General features: G+C 42.7%; 1 pseudogene; it reads left to right on the plus strand.

The window, feature by feature from the left end:
* The window catches only part of LOC111532948, a 69,923-nt pseudogene extending 45,175 nt beyond the window's left edge, over positions 1 to 24,748 (plus strand).
* The last annotated feature ends 737 nt before the right edge of the window (positions 24,749 to 25,485 follow it).

The raw sequence follows: 25,485 nt of genomic DNA on the forward strand, positions 1-25,485 counted from the left end.
AAAGAAAGAAAGAAAGAAAGAAAGAAAGAAAGAAAGAAAGAAAGAAAAAAGAAAAGAAAAAAGGAAGAAAGAAAAGAAAAAAGAATACTAAGCTGCCAACTTGTGGGTTTGGTCTTGCCAACAGAGACTCGAAACTCCAGAATCAATAACTAGGTTAACTTTGCTGGTTTCTAATGCAATTATAAGCATTGGAATATTGCCCAAATACTCAAAAAGGAACTAAGGCTCTACTTTAGAACATCCCCACCCCCTTCCCTAAAGAAATACTTGGGCGATAAAGGCAAAATAACTGAATGGGGTGGGGCTCAGCAGTTTCCAATGTCAGATCAGAGAGCTGTGGAATTTCAGAGCTGGAAGGAAGCTTAGAGGTCATCTCAAGGCCGTTTTACAGATGCAATAACTGAGCCCCAGAGAAGGAAGGAACTTGCCCAGGTTCACACAGTGGCCATGTATCTCAGGGAATCTCCCTCTTGATTTGTTCATTTGTGCAAGAAATATTTAACTGATATCCTATTTGGGGCCAGGCAGTGGGTTAAGTGTGAGAAATTCATTAGTAAATCAAAGAGATGTGTTCTCTGCCCTTGTAGAACTCAACATTCTACAGGGAATTCAGACAGTTGATGAGTAAACCAGTGAACAAGTATATAATCGATGGCCAGAAGGAAACAAATTGTTGTGATAGAGAGCTGCTTATATGTAGTGTCAGGAAGGCAACTCTGAGAAGGTGATATTCTCCGCTTCAGCTGAGTCCTGGGAAAAGAGAGCTAGGTCAAAGGCCCAGAGAAGGGAAGAGCTTGGCAAATTCAAGAAACTATAGGGAGAAGAACACGGCTGGAGCATAGCAAGTGATGTGGCATCCACATCCCTAAAGTGGAATATGATAGCACTTGCCGGCTCCTTTCTTCACACAGGGATGCCACCGGCCTCTGGCAGGATAAGGAAAAGCTGAAACCCAGCCTCCCACCCACTCTTTTCTCAGAGCTGGGAAACCTGTATCCACTGCTGCATGCGGACCTGTTCGACTTCCTTGGGAAAGTACTTTTCCTTCACAAGCGAGGAAAGAGTTTGACCAGACTTAGTTGTCAGCTTCCAAATCAGGAAAAAAACCATGCCAGGGAGAGCATGGCTCCAGTGAGGAAAGTCTGGAGAGGAAGTTCCGGTGTGGCAAAGTGGTTAAGAGCAGAGACTGTGGAGTCACACATGCTGGGGAAGAGGCCAGGTTTGACCATCATGGAGCTAGGCAAGTTGCCTAACTTCTCTGAGCTGCATTTTTCTCCTCTGTAGAATGGATACCTTGGAGTGGAGTTGGAGGGAATAGAGGAGATCGTGCTTATAAAGTGTGCAGCACCTATCAAGCTCTCACTTGGAGCTACGTGCTGGCACTGGCTTCCTTGGGTATGCACGCCAACTGCCTGCGTGAGCATTCTAGCTCCCTCGATCCAGCACTGGTCCTGGTTCCATAGCCCCACTCCATCATCCTACCTCCCATAGTGACCCACTAGATACTCACATGAACCAAAAGCCTACACTTCACGGACCAAGGACCATTTGGCTTAAGACCCCATAGGATGCCTGCCCACACCACCCTCCAAATCCAACAGCAGAAGACAGACGGCCTCACCAGAATTAATAAGATAAATTGCACTGTTTTTGTTTAAACACCGATGAGGTGATGTCTGGTTTTTATTAAGTATTGTAAGTAAATTATTAATTCATACCAGAAACAAAAGTATAAACATGACCATATGATAAACGTGGATACTTGAACAGTCTGTGGATTGCACAAAGGGCACCAAGTGGCCTGTGGGTCTGGGACCCATAGGCTTAACTGGCTTGAGGCCTCAGCTACACTGAAATCCCAGCAAGCTGACATTCTTCTGGAAGTCAGGAAAATAGGGTGTTCCTCTGCTCTACTCCACACAACCACCACCCTACACCCATAAAAAGTCCTTGACTCCATTGCTCAACACTGAATAACAACAATGATGATAATTATAACAATAGTAGGCCGGAAGCGGTGGCTCTAGCCTGTAATCCCAGCACTTTGGGAGGCCAAGACCGGTGAATCACGAGGTCAGGAGATCGAGACCATCCTGGCGAACATGGTGAAACCCCGTCTCTACTAAAAAAATACAAAAAACTAGCTGGGCGAGGTGGCGGGTGCCTGTAGTCCCAGTTACTCGGGAGGCTGAGGCAGGAGAATGGCGTAAACCCGGGAGGCGGAGCTTGCAGTGAGCCGAGATCGCGCCACTGCACTCCAGCCTGGGCAACAGAGCGAGACTCCATCTCAAAATAAATAAATAAATAAAAATAAATAAATAACAACAGTAATACTTACAGAGTACTTCTATGCTAGGCCCACTTTGTCCACCACAGCAGCCACGAACCACATGTGGCAAGTGAACACTCAAAATGTGGATCATCAAAATCAAGACAAGTTATAAGTGTAAAATATACACTGGATTCCAAAGATACACTATGAAAAAGATATATGCAATATCTTAATAATTTTTATATGAGTTCCATGTAAAAATAATATTTTGAATATGTTGGGTTAGGTAATATATATTATTTTTTCCTTTTGAGACAGAGTCTTGCCCACCTTGGCCTCCCAAGGTGCTGGGATTACAGGCATAAGCCACCATGCCTGGCCTATATTATTAAAATTAATTTCATCTGTTTACTTTTTTCTTTTTTTTTTTTTTTTTTTTTTGAGATGGAGTCTAACTCTGTCTCCCAGGCTGGAGTGCAGTGGCACCATCTCGGCTCACTGCAAGCTCCACCTCCTGGGTTCACACCATTCTCCTGCCTCAGCCTCCCAAGTAGCTGGGACCACAGGTGCTCGCCACCACACCCAGCTAATTTTTGTGTTTTTAGTAGAGATGGGGTTTCACCTTGTTAGCCTGGATGGTCTCGATCTCCTGACCTCATGATCCACCCACCTCAGCCTCCCAAAGTGCTGGGATTACAGGTGTGAGCCACCACACCCAGCCTCTTTTTTTCTTTTTTAATGTGACTACCAGAAATGCTTACTTATGTGGTTCTCATCATTTTTGCCAGTGAACAGTGACTAAGTACAAAGCATGGCACATGCATTATTGTTTTCTTTTTTCTTTTTCTTTTCCTGAGCAGTCTTTCTCTGTCTCCCAGGTTGGATTACAGAGGTATAATCTCAGCTCACTGCAACCTCCGCCTCCCAGGCTCAAGCAATTCTCCTTCTTCAGCCTCCCAAATAGCTGGAATTACAGGCACGTGCCATCATGCCTGGCTAATTTTTGTATTTTTGTAGAGATAGGGTTTCACCATATTGGCCAGGTTGATCTCAAACTCGTGGCCTCAAGTGATCCTTTTGCCTTGGCCTCCCAAAAGTCTGGGATTACAGGCATGAGCCACTGGGTCCGGCCAACATGCATTATTTTCTTCTAGTCTCACAATAACCCCTTTAGATAGGGACAAGTATTACCCCATTTTACAGATGATAATACTGACATTTAATACCAACTTTAATCCCTCACGGCCTAGGGATTGTTAGAGTGTCCTTCCCTGATTTTTTCCCTCTGAATTCTATTTCATTCTCAAGGCTTATAACTCTGTATCCTGCCTCTCTCTGGAAGCCTCAGTTCTCTTACCTCCCCTATTTCAATATCTCTCACTTTCTCTCTCCCTCAAATGTTTGACTGTAATACTTGTCACCTGTATCCAACAATAATATACTTAAATGACATCTGCCATGTCTTACATTCTTGCTATTTCACATTGGTTGGCTTTCTTGGTGTAAAATAGTATGTTCTCATACAGGGTTTTTCAAACTATGGGTTATAACCCAAAAATTAGTGGGATGTGAAACCAATTTGGTGAGCCACAGCAAAACTTTTTTTTAGCTTAAATAGGAGAGCATAGAAGAAAATAGAATAGGAAAAAAAAGGTATATTGTTTCCTGTGTGTACTGGGCCATGACATAATTTACATTTCTAGCTAATGCATGCCAGGCTTAATACCCAGGTGATGGGTTGATGAGTGCAGCAAACCACCATGGCACACGTTTGCCTATGTAACAAAGCTGCACATCCTGCACGTGTACCCCAGAACTAAAAATTAAGAATAAGAATAAGAATAATTTGCATTTCCGACTCTAAGGCTTAGTCCAAAAAAGTCTAAGAAAAGTTGTGCTAGTGGTTTAGAGCATGGGCCCCGGGAGCTGGTACCTGAATTTGAATCCAGGTTATTGCTGGCTAGCTGTGGGACCTTCTCCAAGCCTCAGTTTCCTCATCTGGGGGGCTTGTGACACCAGCTTGCAGGGCCCCACTCTCAAAGTTTCTGATTCAGCAGGTCTTGAAGGGGGTCTGAGAATGTGCGTTTCTAACAAGTTCCTGAGAGATGCTGATGCTTCTGGTCAGGAAACCACACTAGAAGAACCACCAGTGGCATGCTTAAGAATATGGGCTCCGTTAGACGAACGTAGGCTAAATTCCACATGGTATTGGCATACATACATGCTCTACAAACTCAGACTTCAAACCTGATTGCACGTTTTAAACTAGTCTGTGCTTTAATGGCAGGATATTCTGTATCATTCTTTTAAGACCTCTCCCCACACACAAAACTGACCAAGAACCCTAGAGTCTGCGTTCATAAGGATTTTACCACACCTCTTCCCCAGGCCAGAGAAACTCTGCGCTGATCAGTTACTACTACCATTGCTTCCCACTAACGCCGGGGGAGCTGTTGAAGACTGGCTCCGCACCACCGCTTGTGGATGGAGCGTTGATTACTGGGTTGTCCTCACTGATCCGGGCATCAACTGAAGTTCATTGAAGTCTCATTTTGGCCTTTAGCGTTACAGCCTTTTTTCCCCGTTTACACTCTCATACTCAGCCATTTCTTACCAAAGCACATCCACCGTGCTACCAGGGCTGGCACCTGGAAGTTCAGACCATCATACGCACACTGCGCCCAAACCAGCCCACCCCTGTGAATTCTCAGCCCTTTGAGTTGAACCTAATCATCTGTAAGGCTGTCCTCAGGGTAATTTTATCTTAGGTACTTCGTCACCCTGTCTCGCCATTCTGAAAGACTCGGAATGTTGGGGGAAACAGATTTGAGGCAATTTCCACAAACAGAGGTACCGACTCTCCCCAGGTACCAGCTCTACATAACAAAGGGTGAGGGAGCTTTTGGTAAACCACTCAAAAGAACAAAAAGGTATTCTTCATTCTCTTTATTATGACAACTGGAGCCTATTTATGCTTCATTTTGCAAGTAAGAGGGACTTTTCAAGGACCTTTTCCTGACCTGGCCGTTCTACTCCAGAGACTTTTAGCCACTACTTGGATTTAATGTTTCCTTTGTCAAGCACTAAACCCATCCTCAGTTTAGGCTTATAATGTTCAGTCAGCACATAAGTACTCATTAATGGGTCATCAAAACAATTTAGTAGATTGCAACCATACTTCTTTTTAATGAATTAAAATACAAAGTAAAATTATTTTGCATGTATTAGAGAATTGATTCATGAACTTTTGTTTCACTTATGCACAAAAATGTACCTATACTAGATCAAGATTTAAAATGAATTTCTCACTGTGGGGCAAAGTCAAAAAGTTTGTCTACTACTCTCTGCAAAAGGTCTTTTTGCTCTTTTGTTTGGCTTTCTCTTCATCCTTTAGGCTCAACTCCAGGAAGCCTTTTTTGGCCCCCTCTTCTAGCCTTCAAGCTTCCAGAAAATCCTGTGTGTCTCTAAGAACACTTGCCAGGTTGTTTTGCAATAATCTGTGTAAGTACTCTGAGACCCTCCCCTTCACTCATTCACCCCCTATAGACCTTGAGCTCCTTGGGGACAAAGACTGTGTCTTTTTTTTTTTTTTTTTTTTTTTTTTTTTGAGACGGAGTCTTGCTCTGTCGCCCAGGCTAGAGTGCAGTGGCCGGATCTCAGCTCACCGCAACCTCTGCCTCCTGGGTTCACGCCATTCTCCTGCCTCAGCCTCCCGAGTGGCTGGGACCACAGGCGCCCACCACCTCGCCCGGCTAATTTTTTGTATTTTTAGTAGAGACGGGGTTTCACCGTGTTAGCCAGGAGGGTCTCGATCTCCTGACCTCGTGATCCGCCCGTCTCGGCCTCCCAAAGTGCTGGGATTACAGTCCAAAGACTGTGTCTTAATCTCCATTGTATCCTCAGCATGGGGTGCACAAAACACTTGGTACAGTAAATATTTGCTGAATGTACCAACCTGCCCTTATGAATTGTTGCCTTTGGCACCTTTCAGATGCCACCTTATATATAAACTTTTCTCTAACCTTGTATTTGGTCACTTGGTGCACGTTTTTATAGGTCATCGGTTTCACCTAGTCGAATTTAAACCCCAGGAGGACACAGAGATCACCTCTTATCATTCTTTATATCTTGAGTCTTCTGAGAAAATTTGTCCCAGGTAACTGATGGGTGGATGCTGAGCAAGAGATTAGTCCTATCTCAGCTTGTTCCAGAAAGTATTTAAGGGTGCTTGATGGGATACATTAAACGAAGCAATATAAGTTAAAAGCCAATGAAAACTTCTAAGAATTTTCACCGAAAGATCAATCTACGCATGAAGATTTTGATACAAGAGTGTTTATTAGATGTTTTTGGTTGTTTTATAAAAGGGAACATTTAGAAACAGCCTAACATTCAACAATCTTATATTGATTGAATAAATTGTGGAACATCTATAAGACAGAAGTCACCTAACCACATAGAAAGATGTGCATGATGTAGTAAGTGGGGTGAAAGGAAGGACAGTTATAAAACACTATATATGATATAATCTCATTTTGTATTAGGTTGGTGCAAAGGTAATTGTGGTTTTTGCCACTAAAAGGAATGGCAATAATAGGCAAGGCATGGTGGCTCACGCCTGTAATCCCAGCACTTTGGGAGGCCGAGGCAGGCGGATCACTTGAGGTCAGGGGTTCGAGACCAGCCTGGCCAACATGGTGAAACCCCGTCTCTACTAAAAGTACAAAAATTAGCCAGGCATGGTGGTGCACAACTGTAATTCCAGCTACTTAGGAGGCTGAGGCAGGAGAGTTACTTGAACCCAGGAGATAGAGGTTTCAGTGGGCCAAGATGGCACCACTGCACTCCAGCCTGAGTGACAGAGCAAGACTCTGTCTCAAAAAAAAAAAAAAAAAAAAAGTAATGGCAATAACCACAATTATCTTTGCACTAACCTAAAATATATGTATAGCCTGTGGGTTGAGTGGGGGTAGGGAGAAAATATACCAAAATATAGATGGTGTTCTCTCTGGGTATGACTAGGTGATTTTTACTCATTTTGTGTTTGCTTTTCTGTGTTATATACATTTTTAAAGATTTTGTATGCATGAAATATCATTCTTTAGTAAGGGCAGGGTAGGGACTTTTTTTTTTAAGTAGGTAGGCCAAAAGAAAGAAAAATACAAGTGGAAAGCTAAGAATGAGGCTTATTCCAAAAGAGAATACCTTACAAACCTAAGTAAGCAAGTCACAAATTTGACTGTGAGCTTTCTAGCAATTAACACAGAAAGGGAATCAGGACGGACTATCTAACTTACACTGTCCAGGAACAACATGGCTTTTCCTGATACAGAGGAGCAGGAGGACATTCTGCAATGTAAGGAATAACATTCTCAACAAGGTCTTGTCACCGAGGTGAGTTTCCTGGAGTTGGTTTGGAATAGAGCAGCCTCTAAGTTAGACTACCATGTTCCCTGTCCTTATTATTATTATTATTTGGTAGAGGCAGTGTCTCACTATATTGCCTGGGCTGGTCTTGAACTCCTGGCCCCAAGAAATCTTACTGTCTTGGCCTCCCAAAGTGCTGAGGTTACAGGCAGAAGCCACCATACCACCTGGCCTCCCTGCCTGTCTTCTAAGGATAGCTTTAGGCAAAGTATTTAATTCCTCACTAAGTACCTCTACTTAATAGTGGTGAATTAATCACTTCATATTTAAATAACTAGTGATTATTAATAGCTGCAATGAGTAATTATAGCGATTAACCCATCCTAGCCTCAGGCTGGCTTCTCAGAATCAGTTCCCTCTCCCAAATTGCCAGGAGCACCATTCTTGAGGAGTGGTCTCCTAAGCCTTGCACTGCAGTGGGGCCAAGAGGCAACTCAGTGACTCACCTACATTTTCACTTCTGGCTCATCCGCACATGCAAAGGCAAGAAGCCAGAAAGACTTGATTATTTAAACTATCTCCTATCTAAAGCCCAAAGTGCTCAATAAAACCAAATTAGTAATTTTTTTTTCATAGACAGGGGCTCCTGGAATGGACACATGAAGAAAAGAAGGCAAAAGGCTACAGAAGGGGATTTGGTCTCTCAGAAAATTCCCCTCTCTGGATTCCCAGGCCTTCTCTAATGGAAGCATTTGGAGTCTGAGTTCTTATGACACCTGCCCCGAGGTATGCCTGACACTGCACTAGGTGCTGGGCTACAAAAGTGAATGTAGGCAGGTGAGAGAAGTGAGAGGTGAGGGACTACTGGATAAGCAGATCAGTTCAGTATCATAGAGAGGGCACAAGAAACTAGGGGAACGTAAAGAGATCCTTATCCAACCTCAAGGGTCAGGGAAGGCCTTCTGGAGAAGATGATATCTAAACTGGGTCTTGAAGGAACATATGGTTCAGCAGAACTGAGAAAAAGGTACAGGTCATTTAAAGGAACCAAAGGCATACTCTATTCTGGGAACTACAATCATCTCCTTATTACCAGAGCATAAAGTTCCAAATGGGATGGAGGTGAAGCAAAAGAGGCAAGTTGAGGCCAAACCATGGAGGGCCATAGATGTAGCACTAAAGAAACAGTCTTTTGTCCCTTAGACCTGGCCTAGACTGGGCAGGTGCTGTGAATTAATGCACTGGCCCAGGGACAAGAGAAGACAGTGGGGACCATGGCAAACAGGAGTGCACTTGAGTTAGTACTCGTATTGCCAGATCTTTCCATCATTCAAGAAAGGCCAAGATCCAGATCCCTATGTACAACTCTCCCTCATGGGAAACACTGGTGATTAATTCAAATTGAAAACACAGAGAATAACCGGCAAGGGGAAGGCCCCAATACTGTGTCTGTGAGCCTGATTTAACCTGAGGGCCAGATTTGGCCTATAGGTTACCATGTTGCCACTTCTGCCTTAGAAAGTAAGAACTTAAATGTAAAAGTCAAAACTATAAAAACCCTAGAAGAAAATCTGGGCAATACCATTCAGAACATAGGCACAGGCAAAGATTTCAAGACAAAAATGCCAAAAGCAATAGCAACAAAAGCAAATATTGACAAATGGGATCTAATTAAACTAAAGAGCTTCTGCTCAGCAAAAGAAACTATCATCAGAGTGAACAGGCAGCCTACAGAATGGGAGAAAATGTTTGCAATCTATCCATCTGACAAAGGTCTAGTATCCAGAGTTTACAAATAACTTAAACAAATTTACAAGAAGAAAAAAAAATTAGGGCCGGGCGCGGTGGCTCAAGCCTGTAATCCCAGCACTTTGGGAGGCCGAGACGGGCAGATCACGAGGTCAGGAGATCGAGACCATCCTGGCTAACACGGTGAAACCCCATCTCTACTAAAAAAAATACAAAAATCTAGCCGGGCGAGGTGGCGGGAGCCTGTAGTCCCAGCTACCCAGGAGGCTGAGGCAGGAGAATGGCGGGAACCTGGGAGGCGGAGCTTGCAGTGAGCTGAGATCCAGCCACTGCACTCCAGCCCCGGCGATAGAGCGAGACTCCGTCTCAAAACAAAAAAAAAAAGAAAAAAAGAAAAAAAATTAAAAGTGGCAAAGGACATGAACAGACACTGCTCAGAAAACATTCATGCAGCCGACAGACATATGAAAAAAAGCTCAGCATCACTGATCATTAGAGAAATGCAAATCAAAACCACAATGAGATACCATCTTACACAGTCAGAATGGCAATTATTAAAAAGTCAGGAAACAACAGATGCTGGCAAAGCTGCAGAGAAAAAGGAACGCTTTTGCACTGTTGATGGGAGTGTACATTAGTTCAACCATTATGGAAGACAGTGTGGCAATTCCTCAAAGACCAAGAGACAGAAATATTTGACCCAGCAATCCCATTATTGGGCATATACCCAAAGGGATATATATCATTCTAATATAAAAATACATGCATGCATGTGTTTGTTACAGCACTGTTCACAATAGCAAAGACATGAAATTAACCCAAATGTTCATCAATAACATAATGGACAAAGAAAATGTGGCAAATATACACCACAGAATACTATGCAGCCATTAAAGAGAATGAAATCATGTTCTTTGCAGGGACATGGATGGAGCCAGAAGCCATTATTTTCAGCAAAGCAACATAGGAACAGAAAACCAAACACCACATGTTCTCACTTATAAGTGGGAGCTGAATGATGAGAACACATGGAGACAGGGAGGGAAACAACACACTGGGGCCTGTCAGGGGGGTGGGGGAAGGCAGAGCATCAGGAAGAATAGTTAATGGATGTTGGGCTTAATACTTAGGTGGTGGCAATGAGATACCATCTCACACCAGTTAGAATGGCAATCATTAAAAAGTCAGGAAACAACAGGTGCTGGAGAGGATGTGGAGAAATAGGAACACTTTTACATTGTTGGTGGGACTGTAAACTAGTTCAACCATTGTGGAAAACAGTGTGGCGATTCCTCAAGGATCTAGAACTAGAAGTACCATATGACCCAGCCATCCCATTGCTGGGTATATACCCACAGGATTATAAATCATGCTGCTATAAAGACACATGCACACATATGTTTATTGTGGCACTGTTCACAATAGCAAAGACTTGGAATCCACCCAAATGTCCATCAGTGACAGACTGGATTAGGAAATTGTGGCACATATACACCATAGAATACTATGCAGCCATAAAAAAGGATGAGTTCGTGTCCTTTGTAGGGACATAGATGCAGCTGGAAACCATCATTCTCAGCAAACTATCACAAGAACAGAAAACCAAACACTGCATGTTCTCACTCATAGGTGGGAAATGAACAATGAGATCACTTGGACACAGGAAGGAGAACATCACACACCAGAGCCTATTGTGGGGAGGGGGGAGGGATAGCATTAGGAGATATACCTAATGTAAATGATAAGTTAATGGGTGTAGCACACCAACATGGCACATGTATACATATGTAACAAGCTTGCATGTTGTTCACATGTACCCTAGAACGTAAAGTATAATTAAAAAAAAAAAATACTTAGATGATGGGTTGATCTGTGCAGGAAACTACCATGGCACATGTTTACTTATGTAACAAACCTGTACATCCCACACATGTACCTGGAACTTAAAAGTTGAAGGAAAAAAGAAAGCAAAATTCTGCACACACACAAAAAATGATAAAATAAAAATAAAATAAGCAGCCATTAACAGCTCTGAGGTAGGGGGCAGCATGTAGACTTGCAATTTTCAAAAATGTCATGTGCAGTTATATGAAATGTTGGTTAGAAAAGGGGACAACTGGAGGCCCAAAGCATGTTACTTAAAGTGTATAATTCTAAGAATGAATATGGTGAAATGCCCAGTAGGCAATTCTCTCTTATCACCTCAGTGGTTTCACTATTAATATGCAGTATCAAATATATCTGGCAGAACTTAATAACCATTCATAAAGGCAAATAATTAGAAGTGGACAATGAAGAACATAGGATTCTACTGGTCTGTAATTTATACTGTGTGCTAGACACTGTACTTAAACATGTGGAGAACCACAGGGGACAAGTATGTGAGAGTAAGGACTTGTCTCATTCATCTTGCAACCTCAGCCATCACCTATGACAGAATCATATGGAATCAATGAGCATTTTAATAAATTGATTAGTTTAATTATTTGGTGGCTAAAGGCCAAGCTTCAAGTCCTGGCTTGGCTATTCATTAACTGGGTAACACAAGTCAAGAAACTTGATGTTTTAGAGCCTTAGTTTCCCGCTCTGTAAATTGGGGATTATAATACCCACTATGTCTACCCCATTGGCTCAAAATCTAAATGCAGAAATGGCCATAAGGAAGAGCTTTGTAAACTCACAAGTGCCCTATAGGGTTGACTGGGATGATTACAATTACTTTGCCAAACCTGGGTATCTTTAAGAGTAGTATTCTCAGGTATACAGAAAACAAGAGAGAAAATGTTCAGAACTGGATACCTTTAAGGTAGGCCTTCCAAGCTTTGACAGATTCCCACCTCATTGCAAGAATTGTGGCACTAAATGCCAAGGCTTCAATCCCATGCCAATGAACAACTATAAGGCAAAGGAATCCTCCCACAAACCACTCCATCAGCTATGTATGTGCTGTGAACTGTACATTCCAATCACATAGAATCACTTTGAGTCAGACTTCTATATGCACAGTGCTCTGTAGAGCCTTTGCACATACCATTCCCTCTGCCTGGAACACTCTTTCTTAGCTTTCAGGTCTCAGCTTCAGCTCCTTGGTACTTTTATAAAAAGAGTTTTGGAACTAATGAATCACATGAAAGATCTCAGAGACCACAGAGATTCCAGACCTCTGCTGACTAAGCTATTATTTAGCAACCATTTCTTATGTTTCTCCCTCCTTTCTCACTGAAACTAAAAGTTCATTCTTTAAGTAACAACTACTACATTGAGTAATTGAGCCAAACCCCTCCATAACTCCAAAAGTACTGTAGGCAGCAGATATCTAACCACTTCGAAAGAATTTACTGTTGGCTGAGTGCAAAGTCTCACACCTGTAATCACAGCACTTTTGGGAGCCTGAGATGGGAGCTTCACTCAATGTCAGGAGTTTAATACCAGCCTGGGCAACATAGTGAGACCCCATCTCTACCAAAAATTTGCCAGGCATGGTGGCGTGCATCTATAGTTCCAGTTATTCAGGAGGCTGAGGCAGGAGGATTACTTAAGCCCAGAAGTTTGAGGCTGCCGTGGGCTATGATCACATTACTGCATCCCAGTCTAGGTGACAGAGCCAGACCCCGTCTCAAAAGAAAAAGAAAGAAAGAAAAAAAGAAAAACGAAAAATAAATAATTTGCTACTAATTTTAGTCAAGCAATAATTAGCGGTGTTTTTTCCTAATCTTTCCCTTTTTTTTCTTTCCTGTCCCATAATATTTTTTAAAAATCCCTGGCAGCATGTAATTTACCCTTTAACACTTCTGTATAAACCTCTGAAGTATATGGGCATTTTCCTATAAAACTGCAGTACCTTTCTCACACTTAGGAAATTAACAACACAGATAATTATTTTAATTATTTAATACCAACTAGCCAGTTATATTCAAATGTCCCCAACTGTCCCAAAAGTGTCTTTTTACAATTTAATTGTACACGTATTGCACTTGCTGATTATTTCTCTTCCATCTCATGAAAGTTCCCCCTTCCCTTTCTTTTTTTCATGCAATTGACTTGTTGCCACACACACACACACACACACACACACACACGCACGAAGTCAACTGTCCTACCTCCTGAATTTATCTGATTGTTTCCAAAGCACGGACCTGTTTCACTTGTTACCTCTCCCTCCCGGTTGGCTCTGGAGGCTTGATTAGGCTTCGCTGTTTTTGACAATAATATGTCATACTTGGGTTGTATGTTTCACATATTACACCTCAGTACCGTAGCACTTCTGTGATTATTCAGACCTGCGCAAAGAGCGGGGAGATTTGAGTCACTTAACGTGCATGTTCCCAGGTCATATACTTGTCTCAGCCCTCAGAGTATAAACAGGGGTCCTTTTCTAGATCTAGCTAGCGCCAGGTTTTTCACATTTGTGTACTTTTAGTTGGTGATTTTGCTGTTTAAAATAGCCCCCAACCATAATTCACTTGAGTTCCTAAGCGTAAGAAGGCTGTGAAGTGCCTTGCGGAGAAAATATGTGTGTTAGATAAATTTTGTGCAGATGTGAGTTATGGTGTTTGTGAGTTCCACGTTCAAAATGGATCAGCACTGTGTATTAAATAAGGTGTCTTTAAACAAAAACATACGTAAAACAAGGTTATGTGTTGATCAGTGAATAATCATGTTGTGACCACAGGTTTGCAGGAACTTAACCCTAAGATACCCCTAGGGTCAATGATTTGCTATTTAGTAATTCAGTATTTGCTACAACTTTAAAGAACATAGCTACCATGAATAATATAATTGACTCTATGTATGTGTATATATGTACATAAAATAGATATATATTATTTTCTTTTTGGTAATCTTCTTCTTAATTCCTATCTGACAACAGAGAACCTATATATATGTGTGTGTATGTATATATGCACTCACCTTAGGGTTGTTCTATTTTTAGTTCCCTGAAATCTGATTAAGCTAATTTTCTAATTAAATATTTTGAATCAGACCTTTACAAAATTGCAATGAGGGGGAAAAAAATGCACTGAGCACATGATGAGGGGTGGGAGTTTAAAAATACGTATATCGGATTTTGTTTTTTCTGCTCCAATCAATTTAGGATAAACTTTTCCACTGAAGCACATCCTGGTACTGCCGACCTATCTGAAGTAAGTGAACTTGGGGGAGTAGGATCCAATCTGCTCCCAATTTAATGTTACTCAGAACTGAAGTATTTATAATTTTGTTTTGCTGAATCATTATAAGGTATCTGAGTAAAAGAAAATCAATTCCTGAAGTATTTATGCCTCTAGGGTTTTGGGGGTAATTCAACTAACACTTTTCATTTATTATAATTAGACTTTCGGCCTTCATTGGTGTCTGTAGCCCTAATGTAAGTAATTTCATATTTACTCAGCGTCTTCCTTTTAATAATGAAAGCTGGGTTCCCATCAGGGAATTCTCAATATTCTTTCAATCTCACTGCTAAAGGATAGAGTAAAAAAGTTCTTTTAGAAAGCAATAACAAAGTGTCCCCCTTCCCTAAGATATACAGTGCTAGCCTTATAGTGTTTTCATAAGGGAGAGCCTTTACAACATAGCACTCATTCCAATGTTTCCATATTTAGTGCAATTTTTCATTTTGTTTTGGTTATTTAAATTTTTTCTTATTAAACATGTTTACAAAAATGTAGAAAATGACTTTGATGAAAACCATGATCTGAAACATAGCTCTTTGAAAGCCAGAAAAATCACACCTTGTAACCCTTTAAATCCAAGTATTGTTTTCTAGCTGAAAGTTCTGAGTGCCACCTTGTACACAACTTGACTGATTGAAATTTTGAAAATAAATATCATAAGACTGAAATGACCTTGGGCAGCCAACTTAATGGTGTTTACCAATGGTTTTCAAACAACCAATTTGGAAAGTTTTACAACCATAATCTTAATAACTGAAATTAAATATCCAAGGCATGTAATGGAGGAGCACATTTAGGAATTTTCCTTTTGCAGTCCTTATTTACCAAGTATCCATGGACAAATACAAGTTCGTCTTTGAAAAAAAAAAAAAAAAGGGAGGCGGAGAAAAAAAAATTCCCCAAGAAAGGCATCTTGGTGTAGATTTCCTAAATAAAAAGAGGATTGGCTACCCTGACTCCCTGTTGTTTTCTGTGGCCACCAAAGCTGAAAATCAGTTATCTTGAGACACCTATTTCTAAGACCTAATTCTCCCAACATAACACAGGAATGGTTTCTTGGACGTGAGAAGAGAGAACACCTCCTTTTCAATTCTCCCCTTGGATTTCCAATAAAAGCATTTGTTTGAACAACAAAGCAATATGGGGGCCAGGCACAGTGGCTCTCACCAGGAACCCCAACATTTTGGGAGGCCAAGGTGGGAGGATCGCTTGAGCCCAGGAGTTCAAGACCAGCCTGGGCCACACAGACAGGACTCTATTGGCAACAGAGACAATTGTCAACATAGCCAAGACCCTATTTCTCTATTTTAAAGAAACAAAAAACAAAAACACAAAGCAATGTGGGAATGATTGTAAAACGACAGCCATTACCCCTCCTCCCTTAAACAGGACTCTTCAGGCATTAGTGTGCCCAGCCCCAGAGGATAAGCTGATTCGTCTAAGTCAGTTATGACTTTCCCATTTCTTTTTGCCACTCATTGGTCTAAGACAATAGTTCTCAACCTCAGGCAATTTTACACACACACACACATTTGACAATGTCTGGAGATATTTTTGGTTGTCCTAACTGGGACTGTGTTCCTGGCATCTAATGAGTGGAGGCCAGGGGTGCTGCTAAGCATCTTGTGATGCTCAGGATAGCCTCACACAATAAAGAATTACTTGGGCCAAAACGTCAATAAGGCTGAGGTGGAGAAACCTCAGCTTAGGGGTTGACATGTAACACAGTTCTGGGCAATGAAATGTGACAGAGAAGAGGGAGGGGAAACTTACGCAAAGTGTTTCTCCTTCTTAGAAAGAGGAAATATTTTTGGCCTCCCCTCCCTCTTTTCTTCTTGGATACCAGAGAATGAAGATGTGATGCTTGGAACTACCGCAGCCACCTTGGGACCATGCGGGAAGTCAACACCAAGATGCTGAGGATCTTTGAGCTGCTGCACCAACCTAAAACCACCTCTCTCCAGACTTCTTGTTGCATTAGAAAGTTAATTGTCTTTACTTGTAAAATGATTGTCAGTTGGCATTTTTGTTACCTTTTGTCAAAAGCATCATAATTATTACATCTAACTAAATTATGTGCCATCTACTGTGGCATATAATTTTCTTGTAAAAGGTCCACATTAGGTTGACCAGAAAACAGCAAAACTTTTCTGAGATTCAGATGTTCTTCAATGAGCTGGGCTTAGTCACTAGCTAAGTGACTTTCTTCTTGCACAAAGCCCTTTCATAACAAGTGAATTCAATCCCTGCCTCTGAAGAATGACAAATGACTATATCATGGGTCTTCAGAGTGACTCATAAAGAGAAAGTTGTGAAGACATCCTGTCCTAGTTTAAATCCAAGCTATGATACCTCACAGTTGTGTGATCCTGGGTGCATTTACTGCTCTGCTTCAGTTTATCTATAAAATGGGGATAATAATGGTGATACGGTTTGGCTGCGTCTCCATTCAAATCTCAACTTGAATTTTTTTTTTTTTTTTTTTTTTGAGACAGAGTTTCACTCTTATCACCCAGGCTGGAGTGCAATAGAGAGGTCTCAGCTCACTGCAACCTCCACCTCCTAAGTTCAAACAATTCTCCTGCCTCAGCCTCCCAAGTAACTGGGATTACAGGCAACCGATACCACACTGGCTGAATTTTTTTTTTTTTTTTTTTTAGTAGAGACAGGGTTTCACCCTGTTGGCCAGGCTGGTATTGAACTCTTGACCTCAGGTGATTTGCTTACCTCAGCCTCCCAAAGTGCTGGGATTACAGGCATGAGCCACCACGCCGGCCTTCAACTTGAATGTGTCTCCCAGAACTCCCACATGTTGTGGGAGAGACCCAGAGGGAGGTAATTGAATCATGAGGACCAGTCTTTCCCATGCTATTCTCATGATAGTGAATAAGTCTCACTATCTGATGAGATCTAATGGGTTTATCAGGAGTTTCTGCTTTTGCTTCCTCCTCCTTTTCTCTTGCTGCTGTCATGTAAGAAGTGCCTTTGGCCTTCCCCCATAATTCTGAGCCTTCCCCAGCCATGTGGAACTATAAGTCCAATTAAACCTCTTTTTCTTCCCAGTCTCAGGTATGTCTTACCAGCAGCATGAAAATGAACTAATACAGTCAATTGGTACTAGTAGAGTGGGGTGTTCCTGAAAAGATACCCAAAAATGTGGAAGTGACTTTGGAACTGTGTAACAGACAGAGGTTGGAATAATTTGGAGGGCTCAGAAGAAGATGGGAAAATGTGGGAAAGTTTGGAACCTCCAAGAGACTTGTTGAATGGCTATGACAAAAATGCTGATAGTGATACGAACAATAAAGTCCAGGCTGAGGTGGTCTCAGATGGAGATAAGAAACTTGTTGGGAACTGGAGCAAAGGTGACTCTTGTTATGTTTTAGCAAAGAGCCTGGCGGGATTTTGCTCCTGCCCCAGAGATTTGTGGAACTTTGAACTTGAGAGATATGATTTAGGTTATCTGGTGGAAGAAATTTCTAAGCAGCAAAGCATTCAAAATGTGACTTAGGTGCTGTTAAAGGCATTACTTTTTAAAAGGGAAGCTAAGCATAAAAGTTCAGAAAATTTGCAGCTTGACCGTGTAGTGGAAAAGAAAAACCCATTTCTGGGGAGAAATTCAAGCCAGCTGCAGAAATTTGCATAAGTAGCAGGGAGCCTAGTGTTAATCCCCAAGACCATGGGGAAAATGTCTCCAGGCCATGTCAGAGACCTTCAGGGCAGCCCCTCCCATCACAGGCCTGGAGGCCCAGGAGGAAAAAGTGGTTTCGTGGGCTGAGCCCAAGCTCCCTGTGCTGTGGGCAGCCTAGAGCACTAGCCCTAGGCTCAGACTGTGGCTTCAGAGGGTGCAAGCCCCAGGCCTTGTCAGCTTCCACGAGATGTTGAGCCTGCAGGTGCACAGAAGTCAACAACTGAGGTTTGGGAACCTCTGCCTAGATTTCAGAAGATGTATGGACATGCCTGGATGCTCAGGCAAAAGTTTGCTGCAGGGGCAGGGCCCTCATGAAGAACCTCTGCTAGGGCAGTGCAGAAGGCAAATGTAGGGTGGGAGCCCCCACACAGAATCCCTGCTAGGTCACTGCCTAGTGGAACTGTGAGAGGAGGGCCTCTGTCCTCCAGACTCCAGAATGGTAGATCCACCGACAGCCTGCACTGAGCCTGGAAAAACCACAGACACTCAATGCCAGCCTGTGAAAGCAGCCAGGAGGGAGGCTATGCCCTGCAAAGTCACAGGGGCAGAGCTGACCCACAACCATGGGAACCCACCTCTTGCATCAGCGTGACCTGGGTGTGAGACCTGGAGTCAAAGGAGATCATTTTGGAGCTTTAAACTTTGACTGCCCTGCTGGATTTCAGACTTGCATGGGCCCTGTAATTCCTTTGTTTTGGCCAATTTCTCTCATTTAGAATGGCTGTGTTTATCCAATACCTGTACTCCCATTGTATCTAGGAAGTAACTAGCTTGCTTTTGATTTTACAGGCTCATAGGCAGGAGGGGCTTGCCTCATCTAAGATCAGACTTTGGACTGTGGACTTTTGGGTTAATGCTGAAGTGAGTTAAGACTTTGGGGGACTGTTAGGAAGGCATGATTGGTTTTGAAATGTGAGGACATGAGATTTGGAGGGTCGGGGGCAGAATGATATGGCTTGGCTGTATCCCCATTCAAATCTCAACTTGAATTGTATCTCCCAGAATTCCCACGTGTTGTGGGAGGGACCCAGAGGGAGGTAATTGAATCATGGGGTCCAGTCTTTCCCATGCTGTTCTTGTGATTGATAGTGAACAAGTCTCACGAGATCTGATGGGTTTGTCAGGGGTTTCTGCTTTTGCTTCCTCCAACATTTTCTCTTGCCACTGTCATGTAAGAAGTACCTTTTGCCTTCCGCCATGATTCTGAGGCCTCCCCAGCCATGCGGAACTGTAAGTCCAATTAAACCTCTTTTGCTTCGCAGTCTTGGTTATGTCTTTATCAACAGCGTGACAACGGACTAATACAAATGGTGTCCTCAGATGTCAATGAGTTGTCACATGAAAAATGCTTAACACAGCATCTTACACATATTAAGCACTATGTTCATATTATAATTGTCATTGTTATTACTAAGTATTACATCTGAGAATGCCAAGTGTCTGCTGAACAATTTTTTTTTAATCTTTTTGTAGAAAGAGGGGCCTTGCCATGTTGACCAGCTGAACTCATGGCCTCAAGTGATCCTCCTTCCTTGGCTTCCTAAAGTGCTAGGATTACAGGCATGAGCCACCATGCCTGGCCAAACAATTTTAATATCTAAATTTTTTTTTTTTTTTTTTTTTTTTTTGAGACAGAGTCTCGCTCTGTTGCCCAGGCTGGAGTGCAGGGGCCGGATCTCAGCTCACTGCAAGCTCCGCCTCCCGGGTTTACGCCATTCTCCTGCCTCAGCCTCCCGAGTAGCTGGGACTACAGGCGCCCGCCACCTCGCCCAGCTAGTTTTTTGTATTTTTTTTAGTAGAGACGGGGTTTCACCGTGTTAGCCAGGATGGTCTCGATCTCCTGACCTCGTGATCCGCCCATCTCGGCCTCCCAAAGTGCTGGGATTACAGGCTTGAGCCACCGCGCCCGGCCAATATCTAAATTTTACCCAAATACCTGACCATCCTTCAAAGGTGATACCAACAACTGAATGGGCATTTTATGTGAGCTAGTAATAGAGGAATTAATTAGCAATCTCTCTTTATCCATTCTTACCAAATTCCACTATTGTTTAGGGGCATAACCAGGTGGCTTGAACTCATTTTTCCCCGAAAAACAGTGGCATGATGCCCGCAGACCCACTGTAGGTACGTCACTGGTAGAGGAGCTAATTCCATAGGAAACATGCCTCCTGTCTTCCAGTATTAATGATTTCTTCACATGGTTATGTGTGGATCCAGATGGTCAGTCTAGCATCCTGTACGCCTCTGCTTCACATTAGTTCTTAACTTTGTTAAACCAATACCAGGAAAGATACCATGAAGTTCTCAGTGTCCACATATTCACTGGGTAGGGAAGCCTTCCTCAGAGCCTGCTGTCTTCCTTTTTGTCTTTAAAACCTCATCTGTTGTCTGAACATCTGCATACAGCTTTGACATGAGGCATTTGGGAATTTGAGTTGATTTCTGAAGCTAAATAGCCTGTGGGACCCAGGTGAGTTACTTCATGTCGCTACATTTCCTCATCCTTAAAATGCGGGTCCCTTTTATAAAAATCAAATCTTTTTTTTTTTTTTTTTTTTTTTTTGTTGAGACGGAGTCTCACTCTGTCGCCCGGGCTGGAGTGCAGTGGCCGGATCTCAGCTCACTGCAAGCTCCGCCTCCCGGGTTCACGCCATTCTCCTGCCTCAGCCTCCCGAGTAGCTGGGACTACAGGCACCCGCCACCTCGCCCGGCTAGTTTTTTGTATTTTTTTTTTAGTAGAGACGGGGTTTCACAGTGTTAGCCAGGATGGTCTCGATCTCCTGACCTCGTGATCCGCCCGTCTCGGCCTCCCAAAGTGCTGGGATTATAGGCTTGAGCCACCGCGCCCGGCCAAATCTTTTTTTTTGAGATGGAGTCTTACTCTGTCACCCAGGCTGCAGTGCAGTGTCGTGATCTCGGCTCACTGCAACCTCTGTCTCCCAGATTCAAGTGGTTCTCCTGCCTCAGCCTCCTGAGTAGCTGGGATTACAGGCATGCACCACCATGCCTAATTTTTATATTTTTAATAGAGATGGGGTTCCTGACCTCAAGCAATCTGACCACCTTGGCTTCCCAAAGTGTTGAGATTACAGCCATGAGCCACCATACCCAGCCTATAGGATCAAATTCTGTCTGGTTCTCTTCCATTCCTATTCAGTTATTTAGTAATAAAATCAGTGTTCCAGCACATTTCAGGGCTTCGTGCAAGTGGATTGCATTGAACTGCACTGGTCCTCAGCCAAATTTTATGCTCCCTTCTCATAAATACCTGAGTAATATTTAAACCCAAGAAGGCAAGGAAAAAGCAACAGAGACCCGAAGAGAATCAGCCAAGAACCTACGTGAGTTTTGTATTCGGAGTGGTGCTCCTACCATCCTGGAGCATAAATCTTAAACTCTGCGGATCTGTTCTTTTTTGTAGACTCCACACCGGACAGCTTGACAGCCACTTTAATGTCCAGGTCTTGCTAGACAAAAGTAGTCCAATGCACAGTGAGGTATCCTGTCTTGTGTGAATATTCAAGAGCTTGGCATCAACATGTCTATTTTCACCCTTCCTGGAAGAAACCAACCCTTTTCCCCATCTACCCACTCTCAGTCTCAGTCAACAGGCTGCACACTTCCCCTAGTCTTGACAAAAATGTTAGTAGGAAATGTGATCTTGAAACCATTCCTTTCCATCGGCCTGTCCTCTTTTCATTGTTTCTCCAAATCCATTATCCATGTGGGCCTGAAGAGTGGAGCCTGCAGGAGGACTTTGGATGGTACCTCGATAACCTTTTCAGTATGAAGTTCCTTTTACTACATTTCAGATTTTCAAAGGTGAAAAAATAATTATAGTGATACAGACGAGTTTTCTTTCTTTCTTTTTTTTTTTCTTTTTAGAGATGAGATCTTGCTCTGTCACCCAGGCTGAAGTGCAGTGGCACAATCGTGGCTCACTGCAGCCTCATCCTCCTGGGCAGTGATCTCCCCACCTCAGCCTCCCAAGCAGCTGGAACTACAAGTGCGTGCCACCACACCCAGCTAATTTTCTATTGTATTTATTTATTTATCATTTTAATTTTTATTATTTTTTTAAGAGACAGGGTCTTGCCATGTTGCCTGGGCTGGTCTCAAACTTCTAACCTCAAGCAATCCTCTCTGCTTAGCCTCCCAAAGCACTGGGATTACAGGCGTGAGTCATCAAACCTTGCTGAATTTTATTTTTTTTATTGTGAGTTAATTCCAGTAAAAACAATGTAATCTGAAGTACCTTTCTTAGTAGCCAACATCGATGGAGTGCTCGGGATGTTCCAGGTAGAGCTGGCAGGGCTTTGTAAGCACCCTCCTCATAACCCTCTATGGTAGATAGTATTATTCTCACTTCACAGATGAGGAGAGTGAGGTTCAGAGAGCAACTTGCTCAATTATTGTATCAGAGCTTCCTTCGACTCTGCTACTGTGCTCTTTTTTTTTTTTTTTTTTTTTAATGGAGTTGTGCACTGTGGCCCAGGCTGGAATACAATGGCACAATCTTGGCTCACTGCAACCTCTGCCTCCCGGGTTCAAGTGATTGACCTGCCTCAGCCTCCCAAGTAGCTGGAACTGCACCACCATGCCTAGCTAAATTTTTTTTTTTCTGTATTTTTAGTAAAGGTGGGGTTTCACCATGTTGGCCAGGCTGGTCTCAAACTCCTGATCTCAAGTGATCCACCCACCTCGGCCTCTTAAAGTTCTGGGATTATAGGCATGAGCCACCACGCCCAGCCTATTCTGCTCTTTTGATACACTCACTTTAAATTGTTAATCATTGAAATGAAACTCCAACGCAATGGAATTAGGACTCAGTGGGTCTGTTGTTGACCCAGAAATCTGTATATTTCCCTCATCTCAGCAGATGCTGCTGCAGCTCTCCAGGGAGGTCTGTGAGAGCCTCTGAACCAGATGATCTCTGCAGTCCCTTCCAGATGGAAAAGATAGCAACAAACGTCTGTAGAGTACAATGAGCCCTGGACACTAAACTGGGCATATACTGGGCATACACTGGTCCTTTCCTGTCCAGTCACAGTCTCCCCTTTTCCCTTCCAGGAAAAGCCCCGGATCCTTCTGGCCTCCACCCAGCAATCCTTCTCTAGAGAAGCCAGGATTCAGCGGAAATTCAGCAACGGTGAGCACTTGACTGATTTCCCTAGGGATATGGCGCATTAGTCACCCCATAAACATTTAATTTTATTTAGCCATATTTTATAAGCTGGCACATCATCAGAGCTGTCTCTCTCTGTTGTCCCAAGTGCCACTGTTTGAAGGTACCCATAAGACCTCTTAATGTTGGTAAACCTCTTGGCTTCTGGTAAAACACCGGCATATATAACAAAGGAAACTAGGAAAGGCAGACGCTGAGTTAGCCAAGAGTGTTTGCAGAAACCCCTTGAAGAAGGAAATATGTGTGTCATTCAAGCGCAGTGTAATTTTCAAAGGATGTTACCCTAATGAGCTGCATGGAAATGCCTGGGGACCCTGTTGACCACACACATGCACAGACACACCCACACACCTGCACTCCAGAGAGGGTGAGTCTGTCAGTCTGGGCTAGGGCCCGGGAATTAGCATTTTAACTTTTCATTGCAATATTAATGTACAGAAAAGTATAAAAAATAGACACCTCAATTTTCACACCCATGCAACCAGAACCCAGATCAAGAAACAAGATTGCCAGCACCCCTGAAGTCTCTTTTTATCCCTTTATCTTTACTTCTCTCCAACAGTTACTGTTTGTTTTTTGTTTGTTTGTGTGTGGTTTTTTTGTTTTTGTTTTTGTTTTTTTTGAGATGGAGTCTCACTCTGTCACACAGTCTGGAGTGCAGTGGCGAGGCGCGATCCCCACTCACTGCAACTTCCACCTCCTGGTTCAAGTGATTCCCCTGCCTCAGCCTCCCGAGTAAGTGGGACTACAGGTGTGTGCCACCATGCCCAGCTAATATTTGTATTTTTAGTAGAGACGGGGTTTCACCATGTTGGTCAGGATGGTCTCAATCTCCTGACCTCATGATCCGCCCATCTTGGCCTTCCAAAGTGCTGGGATTACAGGCGTGAGCCACTGCGCCCAGCCCCAACAGTTACTGTTATTCTAATTTATAACCCATGCATTAGGTTTTACCAATTTCTGTATTTATAGAAATGGAAATATGTATTATATACCCTTTGGTGTCTGACTTCTTTTGCTTGATCTTGTATTTGTGAAATTCATCTATGTTGCTGTCTACAGTTGCAGTTTATTCTTTTTCAGTGCTGCATAGATTTTTTTATTGTGAATATAATGCAATTTTTAAATTTATCCTAAGAATGCTAATGGGCAATTGGATAGATTTCAGTTTGCAGCTATTGTGAATAGTGCTGCTTTGATCATCCTAGTACATGTCTTTTGATGAATATATGTACACTGTTCTATTTCTAGGGATGGAATTGCTGGGGGACATCATCATTTTTAACAAGCAACTCAGGAAATGCTGACTCATGCTGACATTTAAGGACCACACAAATAGACAAACAAGTAAGTTATCATCTACCAAGATTATTAATCAGGCTTGGATATGTAAATTGTGTCCCCAGAACCCTTACAGTCTTACTGAGAAAACAAAACTTAGACTCACTAAGTATATATTGAAGAAAACATTGTATACAAAATAACTCAGAGAGCCAATCCAAATATTCTAGTTTAGAACAATATACACGTATATAGAAAAAAGTTGCAAATTAGCTTCCTATAGGAAAGACACTCATTATGTTTCGTTTAGTTTGGCATAAATAATGGTGGTTGTTTGTTTGTTTGTTTGAGAGCGGGTCTTCCTCTGTCACCCAGGCTGGAGTGCAGCAGAGCGATCACAGCTCACTGAAACCTCAACCTCCCAGGCTCAAGCTGTCCATCCACTGCAGCACCCACCCAGCCCTCTCCCCAAGTAGCTGGAACTATATAGGTGCATGACACCATGCCTGACTAATTTTTCTACATTTGTAGAGGTGGGGCTTTGCCATTTTGCTAAGGCTGGTCTCAAACTCCTGGGCTGAAAAAATTCACCCCCCTTGGCCTCCCAAAGTGCTGGGATTACAGGCATGAAACACTGCACCCAACGATATTTCAAAATCAAATGATGTAACTTAAAGTCTGTGTTTTGTGTGTCTCTTGAAAAATTAAGCTCTGGCAACACTGGGTCCTCATTCCTGAATGGCAGTAATTGGCTGGAGCTGAG

The sequence above is a fragment of the Piliocolobus tephrosceles genome, chromosome 2 (assembly GCF_002776525.5).
Source record: "Piliocolobus tephrosceles isolate RC106 chromosome 2, ASM277652v3, whole genome shotgun sequence".
Classification (NCBI taxonomy): domain Eukaryota; kingdom Metazoa; phylum Chordata; class Mammalia; order Primates; family Cercopithecidae; genus Piliocolobus; species Piliocolobus tephrosceles.